Source organism: Cavia porcellus, unplaced genomic scaffold (assembly GCF_034190915.1).
Source record: "Cavia porcellus strain 051 isolate PalLab524CR breed Dunkin Hartley unplaced genomic scaffold, mCavPor4.1 scaffold_23, whole genome shotgun sequence".
In the NCBI taxonomy this organism is placed as follows: Eukaryota; Metazoa; Chordata; class Mammalia; order Rodentia; family Caviidae; genus Cavia; species Cavia porcellus.
In genome coordinates this window covers 10,614,610-10,629,153 of record NW_026947506.1, presented here as the reverse complement: position 1 = coordinate 10,629,153, position 14,544 = coordinate 10,614,610, and positions in this window count along the sequence as shown.

Below are 14,544 nucleotides of genomic sequence, written 5' to 3'. Positions count from 1 at the left end.
GGAGAGAAGGGGGAGGGTGAGGGGGAGGGAAAGGGGGAGGGGGAGGAGGAGGGAAGGGGGGGAGGGAAGGGGGGAGGGGGAGGAGGAGGGAAGGGGGGCTGAGGGGGAGGGAAGGGGGGTGTGACCCAGGAATTCTATATACTCAGGTCACACTAGTCAGCCAAGAAAGCAATAAGAGACTTTCAATACACATGGAAAGAGACTTTAAATACACATGGAAAATTTAATCATCCTAATACACACCGTGACCACTTTTGTTATAATGGTATGGAAAACTTTGGGAAATGTGTATGTTTCTATGGCCCATGGAATAAAGCACCCTACATAAGGATCTTTGGGCAAAGATGCTGGTCACAGCTTGGTTCCAGGGGTTAAACACTAGAAATAAGTGAAATGTTCTAAATTGGGGGGCTCTCAAATAAACAACTCTGTTCACCCACAGCATGAACTATATTATGAAGGGAAGGAGAGAGAAGGGGAGGGAGGAAGGGAGAGAGATTAGAGATATTGCCTTCCGATATGGTGGATGAAAAAGCCAATCAAAGCAGCACCTGTGATTGCGGGAGAGCCGAGGAGCCCCGCCGGTGCGCTTACTGCCGTCCACATGAGAGCAGGGAGCACAGACAGATGCCGGAGACCAGCGATGTGCGCCCATGGGCACAGGAGTGGATGGTGTGGGAACACTGTAGCTTGTGGCTAAGGTGCCCTGCTCGAGTGTGTGGGGAGCACATAAGACGAAAGGCAGAGAGAAACAAAGACAGAAGAGGCTGCTAATGAAGCAACCTGCTTGATGTACATACGGCAAGATACACACACACGTGCGTGTTTATAAAAAGAGATGAGTGGGATGCTGAATACATTTATCAGTGAAAGTGGCTCCTCCGTGGACTTTAAGCACGTGCATATTTTGCAATTTGTTTCAGAATTTCCAAGTACAACAGCGTTAGAGGAAAAACCCTGGAGGGGGTCCTGCTTGTTCCCTTGAAGTCAACATAATTTGTGAGTGTGTATTAGCGCATATAAAGTTACTTCATTTGCATAGGGCCATAGGTGAGTGGAAATGTATTCCACCGTGTATCTTGCTATGTGAATTTTAGGTTTTCTCTTACTTTTAAAAGATATTTCTACCTATAGCCTAATTTGTATATTATGTTTTATATACTGTTCCGCAGCATGAATAAATTACAGCTCATGTACACGTTTCCCTGCTGAATGATAGCTAAGCTGTATGCAGTTTTTTTTCCTTGTAGGCCATGTAATTTCACCCAGGTGATTGCACACTTGGGTGACACACACACATGGGTTTAGAGTTGCTGCAGGACAGAGATGCACATTCACTGTACATTTGCTCCCTGGCACATGTGTGCACACACATGCATGCACACATGGTCGGTATGTATCTGTGTGTACTCATATATGCATGCAATATACAGTTACACATGTGTTTGTATACACAGGTATCCTCATGTTCACGTCCCTGATGTGGGTGAGCTGAAGGTGGACGTGTGTGATGACACAACACTCGCTCCTAGGCACATGTGTGTTACAGTCACACACGTTCATACCCAGGACTGCAAGGTCTGTGCATATCACAGGTCTGCATGTATCACACATACAAACACACACACCTGTACACACCCAGGAGGGAAAGCTCTGTGTCACGAGACACGTTCATCCTTCTGCCCTGGCTGTCCTTCGTAGCGTTCCTGTCCCCTGCTCCTTGCCACCTGCCAGTGGCAGATGCCAACACCACACCCTTCACAACACTGATGTTTTTTAAATTAAAATTTTAAGCTAATCATGTGGGCAATAAAACTTGTATACATTCTAGCATTGTTTTGGTTTCTAAAATCCTATGCTTGACTTGGAAATGCTTCATACTGCCAAGCTCAGTTTACAGCGTGGCCTCATGCAGGTGGGAGTGGCACCGCTGCCCTGGCACCAGATGCTCCTGTGACACTGGGGAGGCCACTATCTGTCTCACAACGTGGCTGACTCTGAGCGCCAGGCTTTCTGGGTCAGTTTTGCTCATTTCTTCCCAGAATGTTATTTCCTGTCATTGTGGTTCCCTCCTTCCTGTGCCACTGAATGGACCTTTTTGCGCCCTGCATACTCATCCTTCGTCCTGTGTGGTGTCACTCTGTGTCCCCACGTTTCACCAGTGCCTTTTGATTTTGATAAGGATGACCTTGCAGAATTAGCCATATCTTTCTGCCGACTCTGCCCATCTCCTCCTTTGTTATTAAGCCTTTGTGTGTTCAGAAAGGCTCTGTGTATTCCCACTTAGAATTTCACTTACGGCCAGGGATTTGCCACAACGTAGATGAGTCAGGCTTGAAGGTGCCAGTTGGGGGCTTTTGCCTCCTCTCCTGCCTCTCCAGCCCAGCTGTTTTTGGGGGCTCTGCTTTGTGCATGCCAGTGAAACATCACACTTATATGTATGGGATCCAGCACCTCCATTTATTCTTGGTGGCACCTCTTGACTCCATCCTGTTCTATTTCCTTATGTATTTCTGCATCTGCATCACTGGCTTTTATTATTCTAGCCCTTAATTTCTGGCAGGGAAAACATTCCTATGCCACTTGCCCCCTTCCCTTTTATTTTCCTAGTTATTGATTTAAACAACTTAATACCATCTAAGTAGAAAAATATTTGAGTTTTTATTGCAATTGGTGGAATTATTTCTATATGTCTTAGTCTTCTACACTGTAATAAAATCCCGAGTACTCTACTTGTAAAGTGAAAAGTTTCTTCTGGCTCACAGTTGAGGAGGTTCCAGTCCATGGCTGGTGAGTGCTACTGCCTTGAGCCCATGAGGAAGTGTACCCAGGTACAAATGCGTGGTGGACCACAGCTTCTTTTCTCTGGCAAGGAAGAAAAAAAATGAAGAAAAAGAGGAAAGCAGGGTCCCCATCCCTGCCACACACACCTGAAGTGGCCCAGAGTCCCTACTAGGCCCCAGCTATCAAAGGCTTCACTGCCTCCCCATGACACTCTGCTGGGGACGGAGCCTTTGACACACGGGCCACTGCAAAATCAAACCACGCTGGCATGTCCTCTCCCAGGCAGAGTTGTGACTGTCACTTACTGCCTCTCCTGCAGAGTGTGTGAGCCTCCTCTAGCAAAACAAGACCTGGAGATGATGCAAAAGAGACCCACGGCTGTGAATACATAAAAACAAAAACGAAATCCAGCAGGGAGGAAATGATAGAACTTAAATTAAGTTAGAAATTCAAGTTGGAAAAATATTGGCCAAACATGTTAGAAAAAGAACAGCCGCTAATGTAAAGCCAGTGATTATAAAGCCATTGCCAAAATACCGAAGTTCAGCAGATGAACTGACACAGAACAGAACATGCACAGGCAATGCACAGAAAAGCAAAGGCTGAGAGATAGTGAGGCATGCTTGGCCAGGGGTGGCAGAGCCAACAGTCCTTCAGCTGCTTGGTGGGGCGCTCACACTGTGGAGCGCTTACCCTGTGGAGTGCCCATTCATGTGATGGTTCTGCGGCTCAGGCCAGCTATTCCCAGCAAACTGATGGGAATAAAACCGCTTGGCATGGGGTGGATCCCACAGCATGCCCACGTTCCTGCTGAAGTCAGGGTGCAGGGTCATTTGTGTAGGATGACACTGGGCAGCACCTGAATCCTGGTCTCAGGGGTGGGGCCAAATGCCTTACCCACCTTCTAGGAGATGCGACACTGGAGAAGGAGGGCTCTGAGGGGCCGGAACACAGCACTACAGGAAGGTCGCTGGCTTCTGGAGAATGGGCACCTGATGCCCTTTTTTGGCATGCAGGGGACATGACCACTAACACAAGAGGGCATAACCATATCCTAAGCTGAGGAGTGCCTGTGACCCTGGTGCAAACGGAACAGAGGCTCAAGGCACAGAAACTTTTCCTGACGGTGATCAGGCAGAGAGCCCGGGTGTGAGATTGGTGAGGAAGATCGCTGTAGGAAGATCCTACATCACCTTGATGTGGGATCTGGATTTTTCCACATGTGCCTGCCTTAGTTTTCAACAAACAAATGAGAGGCAATTAGGCCAAAACTTGACCCAGAACCCATCGATGTTTGGTAAACAAATGACATAAAACATTTCTCTTGGACCTCAATTGTGACATGTGAAGTCGGCTTAGCTCTGAGCTTCCGATCTTTGCAAAAACTTGAATTCGGTCCCGCTGTGCTTTTACATTTTGAGAGCTAATGGCTTGGAATCCAGATGTAAGGGAGCCGCGGGCCAGGGCGCACTCTGTCCAAGGGAGAAAGGTTTGGCGTGGAGAGAAGCCATGCAGACCTTGCGTCCTCCCGCAGCTCTCCCGGGAAATGCATTTCGGATGGTTCTCCGTCCGTTTTGATCCGGGGTCACAGGCACTCCTCAGTTTAGGATGTGGTTACACCCCCATACACCCAGCCTGGGATGAAATCGAGGTTTAACTCGGTGTGGTAGATTAACTAACTAGTGGTCACCTTGGAACACCCAGCTGAACTGAATCAGGGTGGTCCTGGGTGTGGAAGGCCCACCTGAGGATTGTTGCCTGGAGGGGAAGATGGTGCGCTATTGATCCTCCTGGAGAAGCGTGTCATCCTGGCTTTCCTGATATGAACTCAGCTGTTCTCATCATCAGAGGAGCTCAAGCGTTGCTTCCTGGCTCCTGTGCAGATCCCTCAGCCTGATGGCACAGACCTCTCCTCCCACTAGCATAGACTTTCTAGCTTCCACCACTGACCTTTGGGCCTTCCCAGTGCAGAGCCTTGGTACAGCTTGTGTGGATCATTGCTATGAGCTCTTGGACTCATGCAGGACATTGCCGTGGGCTCTAGGCCTCCAGCTAGACACATGGAGGACATTGCCATGGGATCCAGGCCCTCAGCTGGGTTCTTTGGGTCTCTGGTGTGTGGACAGACCTCCTGTACTCCTTTGCATTTGACTTTTTGGATCAGTACTGTAAAATAATCCTATAAATTATGTGTCTGGGATTAAATCTTTTCCTTTGTGAATCCTGACTGCTACACAGTTAATTCACTGAACAGCATGGCTCAGCCCAGACTGCCTTGCACATGCGTGGAACACTTGTTTTAGCCTACTTGGGTGGAATCACGTACCACTAAGCCTATTCTGTAATAAAGCACTGCATACCTTACGACTGTTAATTTGTTGAATATCACATGTACGTGAAGAGTGGGGCAGTTGTTTGAATAGATATCTGCACCATTGCAGAGTGGGAGACTCCAGTGTGGAATCACTGTAAGCTGCAAGTTGGGATTACCCGTGCTTTGATTTCTACTCTGTTGTAAGAACTTTAATTAGATTTTTTTGCCCTTGGTTGAACCAAGGTCAGAGTTAGTCTTTTCTTAGGAAATACTCCTGGGTGCTGGCTACACGCTGTCTGCAGGAGCCCTACAGAAATAGGTTTCCCTCTCTCAGCAGGGTGACGGATAGTGTGTCCTCTGTGAGCTCTGAGGGTGCTGAGAGCTTTTAGAGTCATCTGGAGATAACAGCCGGCTGAGGCAGAGCAGATACAGGATAATTAGCAGTGAGCCTGTATTTTTGGAAGACATGAGTGATTTCTTTCCCGGAATAGTGGAACAGATGCATTCCATGGCAACAGGAGCAGGCTCAGAGGTGGATGGGAATGAGAGACTGGGGAGGATTCAGAGGACGAGGAGGAGCAAGAGAAGGAAGAGGAGGAGGAGGAGGGAGAGGAGGGGGAGGAGGACGAGGAAAGGACGGGGAGGAGGAGAGGAGGAAAAAGAGAAGGAGGAGGAGGAGGAGGAGGAGGAGGAGGAGGAGGAGGAAGGGGAGGAGGAGGAGTTCTCCCAGTGGAAAACAGTCCAGGGCAGAGACACCAAAGAGGTGGGAGAGACTGGAAAATCGACATTAATAAAACTGAGTTACAACACATGTGGCAGAGGCTCCCGGGAGCCAGCTCTGCTGGGATGTTGGTGATGGAGAGGATGGGGTGCTCCCAGGACCTTCCTTCTGCCAGCTCACGCCTTTGGGGCACACAGGTGGGAGGTCCTCGCCCCGACCTGCCAGGTACATGTCAGCCTGTGACTTACTTCCTCCAGCTCTGTTTCCCGCCAGTGAAAGGCAAACATTTAGCACTGGCTCCCCCAAATCTTGTGCCTGGTGCACATCACAGAACTCTTGTCTTCCTCCGGGTTATTTTCACTGAGCCTGGTTGCTCACCAATTTAGTATCTGAGGGTCTTGTTTTGATCTGCTTACGTCATCACAGAGACATGAACTTCCAACTTCTCCGGTCTGTGACTTTCATGAGTGGGACTCTAATGACTGCACAGCCAGCATCCCCCTCTCAGGTCTCTCCTCACTCACATCTAGATCCTTCTCTCATCTGCATTCCCAGGGGTCACTCACACTCCTGAGCACGTGGCCAAGGACAGGCTGGACTGATGTCCTGTGGTTGTCAGGTCTCCATTTGGGGTCAACATGTCCCTTGAGACGGGCACAGAAGGGAGCCTGAGGCACGATGACTGGCAGGGCTGTTGTGTGTGTGAGGAGCTCAGCCAGCCTCCCCTGTGTCCTCTGTCCTCTCAGCCCAGGTGGTGACTGCCCCTCCTCAGCCAGATCATCAAACACCCTGATCACCCGGTTCCCACTCTGCAAATGCTCTCTGTGGAAATGTACTCAAAAAATGTACTTAAAAGAGCCGTGTGCACGTGTGTGTCCCTCTGTATGTGATCTGCACATCATGCATTGTCATCAGACACTCCTGGGAGACGGGGCTGCTGCCTAACCCGCCCCGCCCTTCCGTGCAGGGTCAGGAAGTGTGGGTGGCAGTAGGGACCCCAATTCTGGTTCTCCTGAGGAAAACAGCCTTGCTGTGAGGTTTGTAGGTGTCCTGTAAAGAGTCCCTTGTGCCTGGAAATTATTTACCCTTCCTTTCTGTGACTTTTGGAAGAACGGAGAGGAAACCTACTTCCTGGACAAGATAAGAGTTTTTGATTGGGTGTCACTATTGAACCAGTCTCAGATGATGCCAGAGTTGTGCTGGGGCGTCAGTGGGGACCTATCATCTTAGTCACAGTGAAAGCAATAAAGGGATCAGACCCTTCCCCTCCCCCCAGGCCTGGGGCATTTGCTGGTTGGATCTGCTGAGCAGTCTGGGTGGCCGGCTCCCAGTCTGCTCTCTGTCCCCAGGAGGTGGGGAGCTGGGTCCCAGCCTCTGGCCATCCTGGCCATGTGTCAGGGAGGAAGGTGTTCCTTATCACCACTGCATAGAAATTAAAGAATGAAAGCCAGTGGTCCTGACATTTGACCTCTCTGTGACAGAAAGAGCCAAGGGGACTCAGCTGTGTGTGTGGGGGCTCCTGACGGCTGGGGGTGCCCCACCAGAAGACCGGGTTGGTGGTGGTGATGACAAAGGGTGAAAATGATCCAGAGTTGCTTTTACAGGGTCTCCATGGGGGATCAGGGCCAAGTGCTGGGCTCCTGTGCTGGGACCCACATCCTAGCAGGGTTAGGGGAGCACTGTGGCTTCCGCAAGCTGCCTGGTTTCACTCCTGTGCGGGTTGGCCCCCAAATTCATGTATTACTGCTGTTTGGCAGTGACCCTGAGAGGAGATGGGTCACAAGCCCCTCCTTAGGGAGGGACCCATTTACAGGATTAACGAACCACTGGGGCTGCAGCATGGCTGTGGAACGGAGCTTCAATGCTGCCTTACCGTCTTGCATGGGATGCCCTGTGCTGAGTCCTAAGGCAGAGGACAGCTACAGGATGCCAGCACTGTGCCCTGGAACTTGCCAGCCCCAGCCCTGTGGGCTGAGTAAACCCCTGCCTGGGGCCATGAGCTTGCTTCTGTGCAGAGGGACTCATGTCGCCTGTGGAGTTCTCAGTCTTTCTGGGTGCTGATGGGGCTCTTCCTAGACTCTCGGGATGCCCCAGCATGAACCAGAAGGCAGATTCTTTTGTTAATCAGCTGAGGCTTTGCAAAGGGTGAGACTGAGAGCCAGGGCTCAGGAGTCTTGCAAATTGGATTCAGCGTGAAAAAAATAAGCTGGAAAAGGGGCCCTGGCGAGCCTGTCCCCAAAGCCTCTGTTGACTCACACTCCTGAGCACGTGGCCACGGACAGCCTGGATTTATGTCCTGTGGTTGGCAAGTTGCATCTCTGCAAGGGGGAGCCCTCAGTGGTGCTGAGCTCAGTCCTCATTCCATGACCTGCACTGTCCAGGGGACAAAGCTGAAAGGGGCTGCATGACAGGTGGGAACTAGGCTGAGTCTCAGTGAGTTGTGGACCTGAGAGCATGGGGTGGAGAGCTGGTGACACCTCTGTGGACACCTCAGGGACAATATCTCAGACAAGCTGAACTTGAGTCTGACCCTGAGGACTATGTCTGCTCTAGGTATTTCAAAGATGTCACTTCCTGTGAACAACCCTGTGTCAAGGGCCTCGGGACTGTTGACTCCTCCCATACCCCTGGTCCTGTAGATCCACCAACCCTCTGGTGGACTTGGATGGTGGTTACCCTGCCGCATGGTGAACTTATCCCTACCAGAGCGTGCCAGGCTGCCCTGTTAGACAACTCCACGGAGTCCTGTGTACATCACCCAGCCTTGAGCAGTGACTACACCAAGCCCTTGGCTTTGGAGACCGTGTGGCTTCTGACTGGAGTCACGCGATGGTGACCCGTGAGGGGACATCACCTGGAATTGTCATCACTTTCCATTGCCCTTTGCCTCCTCCTCAAATCAGCTAGGACTTTGCAGTTACACAGTGAAGTTACACAAGTACCCCAGAGACCTGGCTTTCTTAGAAACCACAGCACAGCGGAGAAAGTGGAGCTAGAAGCCCCCTCCTGAGTGGTTTATTATTTTGGGGGGCACTTTTCCAAGAAAGCAAAAGAAAGCAAGCAAAGAGGGGTGGTGCTGTGGCTGTGCATGCGGCAGGAGCTGTGCCAGGGCTGGGTGTCTGGGCTTGCAGGTGCTCTGGGTGGGTGCTGGGCAGGCCAGGAAGGGAGCTGGGGAGGCAGCTAGGCTTTGTGGCAGGAATGTGGGACCTGTCCTGTTGACCTGGGGAAGGCAGGGGCCCAGCTGCAATCTGGCGGGATGGTGGAGAGGTGGGGGGGGGCACCTCTGGGCTGTATGCTGAAGGTGAGGCTGGGAAGGTCTGGGGAGGCCAAGCCCATCTACCATCTGGCCTGCGTGGGACACACTTGGGGACACAGAGCCTCAGTGAGGAATGTGGGCCACCGTGATATCTCTCCTGTCAAGAGGTGGGTACCTGGATCCTGGCCTTGAATCTGGAGAGTCTGACAGCTCCCTCAATGCAGGAGGACAGCAGAGGTGCCTCCCTGGGTCCCCCAGATATGCACACTTAAGGACACTTCCCTGCAGCAAGCTGCCTGGGAGAGGACAAGTCTTCCTGGTATCCAGGTTCGCTGGCTGGTGACACAGCAGACTGGCGAGTCCCACCGAAATCAGGCTTGTTTGGGTGCAGGTATAGGGGTCATGGCTGCTGGTGGCCTTCTTGCTGAGGTGGAGTGGCATCCCATGGAGATGATGGGGAACTTGTGTCTCATCCCTAACAGGACTCAAGCCTGGCTCTGCCCTGTCACCTCCTGGAGGTTCCTTGTTTATACACCTTGTGCAAGGAAAGATTCTGTCGTCTGACACCTTGTAAGGCTCAAGTCTACATGCAAAAGTCTGGGACTCCTCCAGCTGAGTGTTGCCTGGGCTATCCTGACTGCAGCTGTGACAGTGGAGGAGACTCAGCAGGGGCAACCTTGTCCCTGAATGTAGGGCCACAGAGCCCAGTGCATGATGAGATCACTGCTTCCTGTGCGGTGTGAACCTGTGATGGAGCCAGCAACAGCCAAGTACGTGTGGGCAGTTAGGTGCCACAGCTATACTATGTCCCCATCCCCATCTGCTTGCAGGTGACAAGTAGGTTACAGCCATCATGACCAGAGGTAAACAAAGAGGAAGGGAAAGGGAGTGCGCTGTGGTCTGGGGTAATGGAAATTAGAATTTCCCCATAATTGGAGTGGAGTTGATGGCTTAGATTAGAGAATTAGATTAAGAAGAAAAGAAAGCAAAACTCGGTTTCTTCAGAAAATACCAGAAACCATGGCTAACAAGCATCAAAAACAAGTCCTGTGATCACTGTGGCATTAAAATTTTAATTAGGAACTAATTGGATAAACATTCTAACTAATGTTTAATTAAAATTAGGGAAATGAGCCTACAAAACCAAGGCTGGCTTCAGCCTCCTCCGCCAGAGGACACCACGGGGCTTGGAAGAAAGCAGATTTCTGGTACAGCCAAGTTACCGTGCAGACGGGAGGCCAAGGAAGCAGATTTTCACGCTCTGCTCTCAGGAGTCTGGGCGGCACCGCCTACCAGCCCTTCTCAAGCAGCATCACAGTGGTGAGGAAGTCTGCGGGGGCATCCTTGAGGTCCAGAGGAGGGGCTCCAGGAGCTAAGCTGGGGCCCCGGGACCTCCCTGCCCACTTGCCTGCTAGCCCCCCCCTCCCACTTCCCTCTCTGCCTCCTCCAGTCCCAGACCCCCTGCACCTCCCTCAATTTCTGAGACTCCCATTGATGTCTACCCATCTCTGCTCCCTCAGCTGGGGAGAGGGAGTGTGGAGCTGTGACATCTGTCCTCCCCATCTGGGCTCCGATCCAGCCCTGTAGTGGGGCTTCCTCCTGGTTCTACTCCATGCCAGGGACAGAGTGGTTGATTGCCCTATGGGGTGCTGCATGAAGACTTCCCTGTACCTACTGGCTGTCACAGTCTCTGCCCACGCTCTGGCAGAAGTGGTAGCAAAGATCTCCAGCACAGAGAAGGAGGCCCTGCCCTTTAAGGAGGCCAGAGCGGGGAGATTCCATGCAAGAGGACAGCACAGGAACTACACCTTGAGGATGGATGTGACTTCAGTGGTCCGGAGGAGGAGGGAGGGGGAGACAGGATCCTGGAGCAGAGAGGAGGGTTGTGGGGAGACACAGGAGATGCTGAAGAGCTGTCCTGGTTATTCAGGGTCTTCGGAGCTAAGAAGTCAGGCTTCTCCTGTGCATATGGAAGGAGCAGATAAAGAGGCCCACAGGACCAGGGGAGCCAGCAAAGGTCCCCTTCTGCTGTGTGTGTTGCTGGATGACAGGACTGCAGGTGCTGCAGCGTGGACTCAGCCCTGCCCTCCTAGAATGTACAGGGAATCTCATCTCCTCTTCTTACTCAAAGACTCTGGGTCTTTCAGGAGGACCCTGCTCTTGTTTTGATTTCGCACCTGCCCTGTCTTTATGTAGAGACGCTAAATATCAAGTCTGTTGGTTGGTAAAGCTTTGCTCGAAGAGCAAATAGACTTGAAAATCCATAAACTTGGACCAAAATGACTGAGTTGCTTTCCTAGGGTTCTCAAAATGCAGTAGGAGTCTGTTTAGAACACAGCCAACGAAGCAGGCTCCACAACCAGCCTGTGGTTCAAATCCTGGCTCTGCCACTCAGCAGCTGTGGGACCTCGAGCAGCACTCAGACTCTCTGTGCTTCAGCCCTGTCATGTACAGAGTGACCCGGAAGTCAGTGTTGAGTGACCCGGAAGTCAGAGTGCTGAGTATCCCGGAAGTGGCTGACTCTCGGATTATCCCGGTGATTAGAACCGGGCCTAGCAGCATGTTTCTAAGTTAGTTTCACTTCTGTTGCTGTTTTTATGGAATTCAAATGGTTCACTTTTGATAAAAGTAGGCTAACAAAGCTTGGAGGATGAGGGAAAGAAAGCAAATTAGTCATAAATCCAGGCAAAAAGTTTATATATAAAATTAAACATAAAGCAGCCTGGCTGGTAAAATCCAGCACTATTTCTGGCAGACACATTATTTTCCATTGTAAATACTGTGGTTATTAAGTCCTTGTGTGATTTTTGGCATCTCTTGCTCTTTTGGAGGATATTTTCAATCGTTTGTTTCCTTCTGACTACCCTTAAATGACTTCACGATGCTATTTGGGGGAGATTATGGGACCAGAGAGGCCTTAACAAGGAGTATTAAATGCTTAATCTGGGAGTGTTTTAACAATGTGGTCACTGGTGTGTGTGCAGGGTGTTTCTAGCCTGTTTTTGCCACACTTAGAAGTTGTGACATTTTCTGAGTTATGTATCACATTCTAGAGGGCCACAGGAAAGAGTTATGATTTAGACATTAGACGTATTATGGTGTGGATTTTCTTCCTGTAACTTTCCTTGCTGGCTCTGTGTCTTGTGATAGAATGTCTCAGCCCTCAGTGAGAGTATCTTGTGGATTTGGAAGCTGTATTCGGTAAGCCCCTGTGGCCTGCCGAGCATAGCCATGACATAAACACAAACCATTATTTCTATGATTTATTTAAAAGGCCAGCTCTACAATCTTGCTATGAATGCGATTTTGTCAGGCTGTGGAAGAATTAAGATTAACATGGGAGACTGAAAATTTGCTTTGTTATAAAATTTGGCTGTTTACTAGTTTTCAATGAAATACTCAAATATACTCAAATACACACACACACACATGCACATGCACATATATGTTATTATATACATATGATTCTAAATACTTAGACAATGGATTTAGGTATGCAAAAGTTGATTTTTGGGGTTGAATTAAGTTGCTTTCCTTGTATTGGAACTGTGTAGACACATCCTTTGCTGCATCTACAGTTTCACTCCCAGTAATTTCATTTATGTATTTATGCCAGTGGGAATAATATGGGGGTCTTGTGTGTGGCCCACAAGTGCTCACCACTGAGCCACACCACCAGCCCCAAGTCCTGTCAGTCAAACCTGACCCTGAAATGGTGCTCCCAATGCTGCTGTTGGGCTGTCCTTTTTTCAGGGGTCATGTGCTTTGAAAGATGCACTCTAACTGCTCTGCATTACTTTTGAGGGCTTTCTGCTCCCTGAAAACAACCCCTGGAGCTGTGTCCCGCAGTTGCTTTTTGCATAGATAGGAGTAGTCTTGCATAATCGGGCAACTTCATCTCCTCCTGCAACTGAGGAACAGCTACAGGGTCCAGGCTGCTCTCAGTCACCCGACCTTGTTTGGGAGCTCGTTCAAGGGTTATGGGAAGATGCTGATCTCATGGGCTGGCTATGCTTATGTAATGCATGGCCTGAGTCCGACTGTCCAGGCTTCAGCACACTGTGGTCAAGAGAGCACAGTCAGCTACCGGCAGAGATTTCAGAATAATTCACTTTTTAACACGTGTTTATTTAAAGAGAGAGAGACAGAGTGAGAGTGGGGCCATACGCCTGGCTGTTCTCTCCTCAGGGTTCCCAGGGTCCTGAGCACCCTCTTCTTCCCAAGGGACAATGTATTAATCTAGATCCTGAATAATCTAGTCAGAGAGACTCTGCCTGCAGAGGCAGGGTGGATGGCTGAGGTGGGCGCCTGCTGCAATAGGGGAGGGAGGGGGCATTTGCATCTGCTCTGGTCTCCCAGAATCCCAAGATATCCATTTCCTGCTGCCCTGAGGCTGAGCTCCTTGAATCTTAGAATGCCCTATCTAAGTTATCTGGAGGGCTTCGGTCCTTGCAGGGTGTGGGATGCAGGATGTGTGTAGACAGAAGGACCCATCGCTGGTCAAGAGGCCTCACTGTCTGCCACTATGCACATCTCCTGCACACAAGGCTGAGCTAGAGGAAGGACAGGGGGACACGGTATGGGATGTGCAAAACTGGTAAAGCCACGCCAGTGACAGATTCCAAGAACTGAGAGGGTGGCAGTGGAGAAGGCAGGAGCTGGGCACTCTGCTCCTTAGCTCTCCAGGGCTGGCTGGCATGGGACTTACTGTCCCCATAGCCACTCACGGCAAAATGGCTCTTTTTGGCATGTCTGGATCAAGCACATGTCCTCAGTAGATCCGTGTGCTGTCTTCTGCTCCCTCTTTGCACTACGGATGTGTGTGTGGGTTACACATGACACAGGCACATGGCCCAGGCTCTGGCTCCTTTGCCGGTAGGGCCCCCTCCGAGGTTGGAGACCATCCTAAGTGCCACATAGTCCTTCTGGGTGTCAGCCCCTGTGTGGCAGCTCTAGTAGGTGGGTGATCCTAATATCCACTCTGGCCACCTAGAAACTGAGGCACATAGAGATTATACAATTGCCCAAGGTGTCCTTTGGGGAGCTGGAGTTCCCGTCTGCTATGATTTCTGTCCAGGTGGCCCCTCAAGCCTCATGCAGTCTTGGAGGCAGCTGAGTCTAGTGTTTGTGATTGGCTCGTTGTCCAGGGTTGGGATTGGCAGTGTGAATGCTGCACCCTTCTGGGGGCGGAGCCACATACAACGTAAGGGAAGGAAGAAGGTGTGTTTCTTTCTCTTTTGCCCTTTTTGCTTTTGCTGTTTGCCACCACCATGAGCGGCTGCCTCTCAGCCATACCAGCCTGGAGCTAGCTGAGTATGGACTGAAACCTCTAAAGCTGTAAGATAAATAAACCTTCCCTTCTTTAATTTTGGGCATCAAGTATTTTGTCTCAGCAAAGAGAAAAAAGTAACCTAGACAGCATCCAAGAGTCCAGTGCTGCGGCAGGAGTCCAGAACTGCACTGAATCAT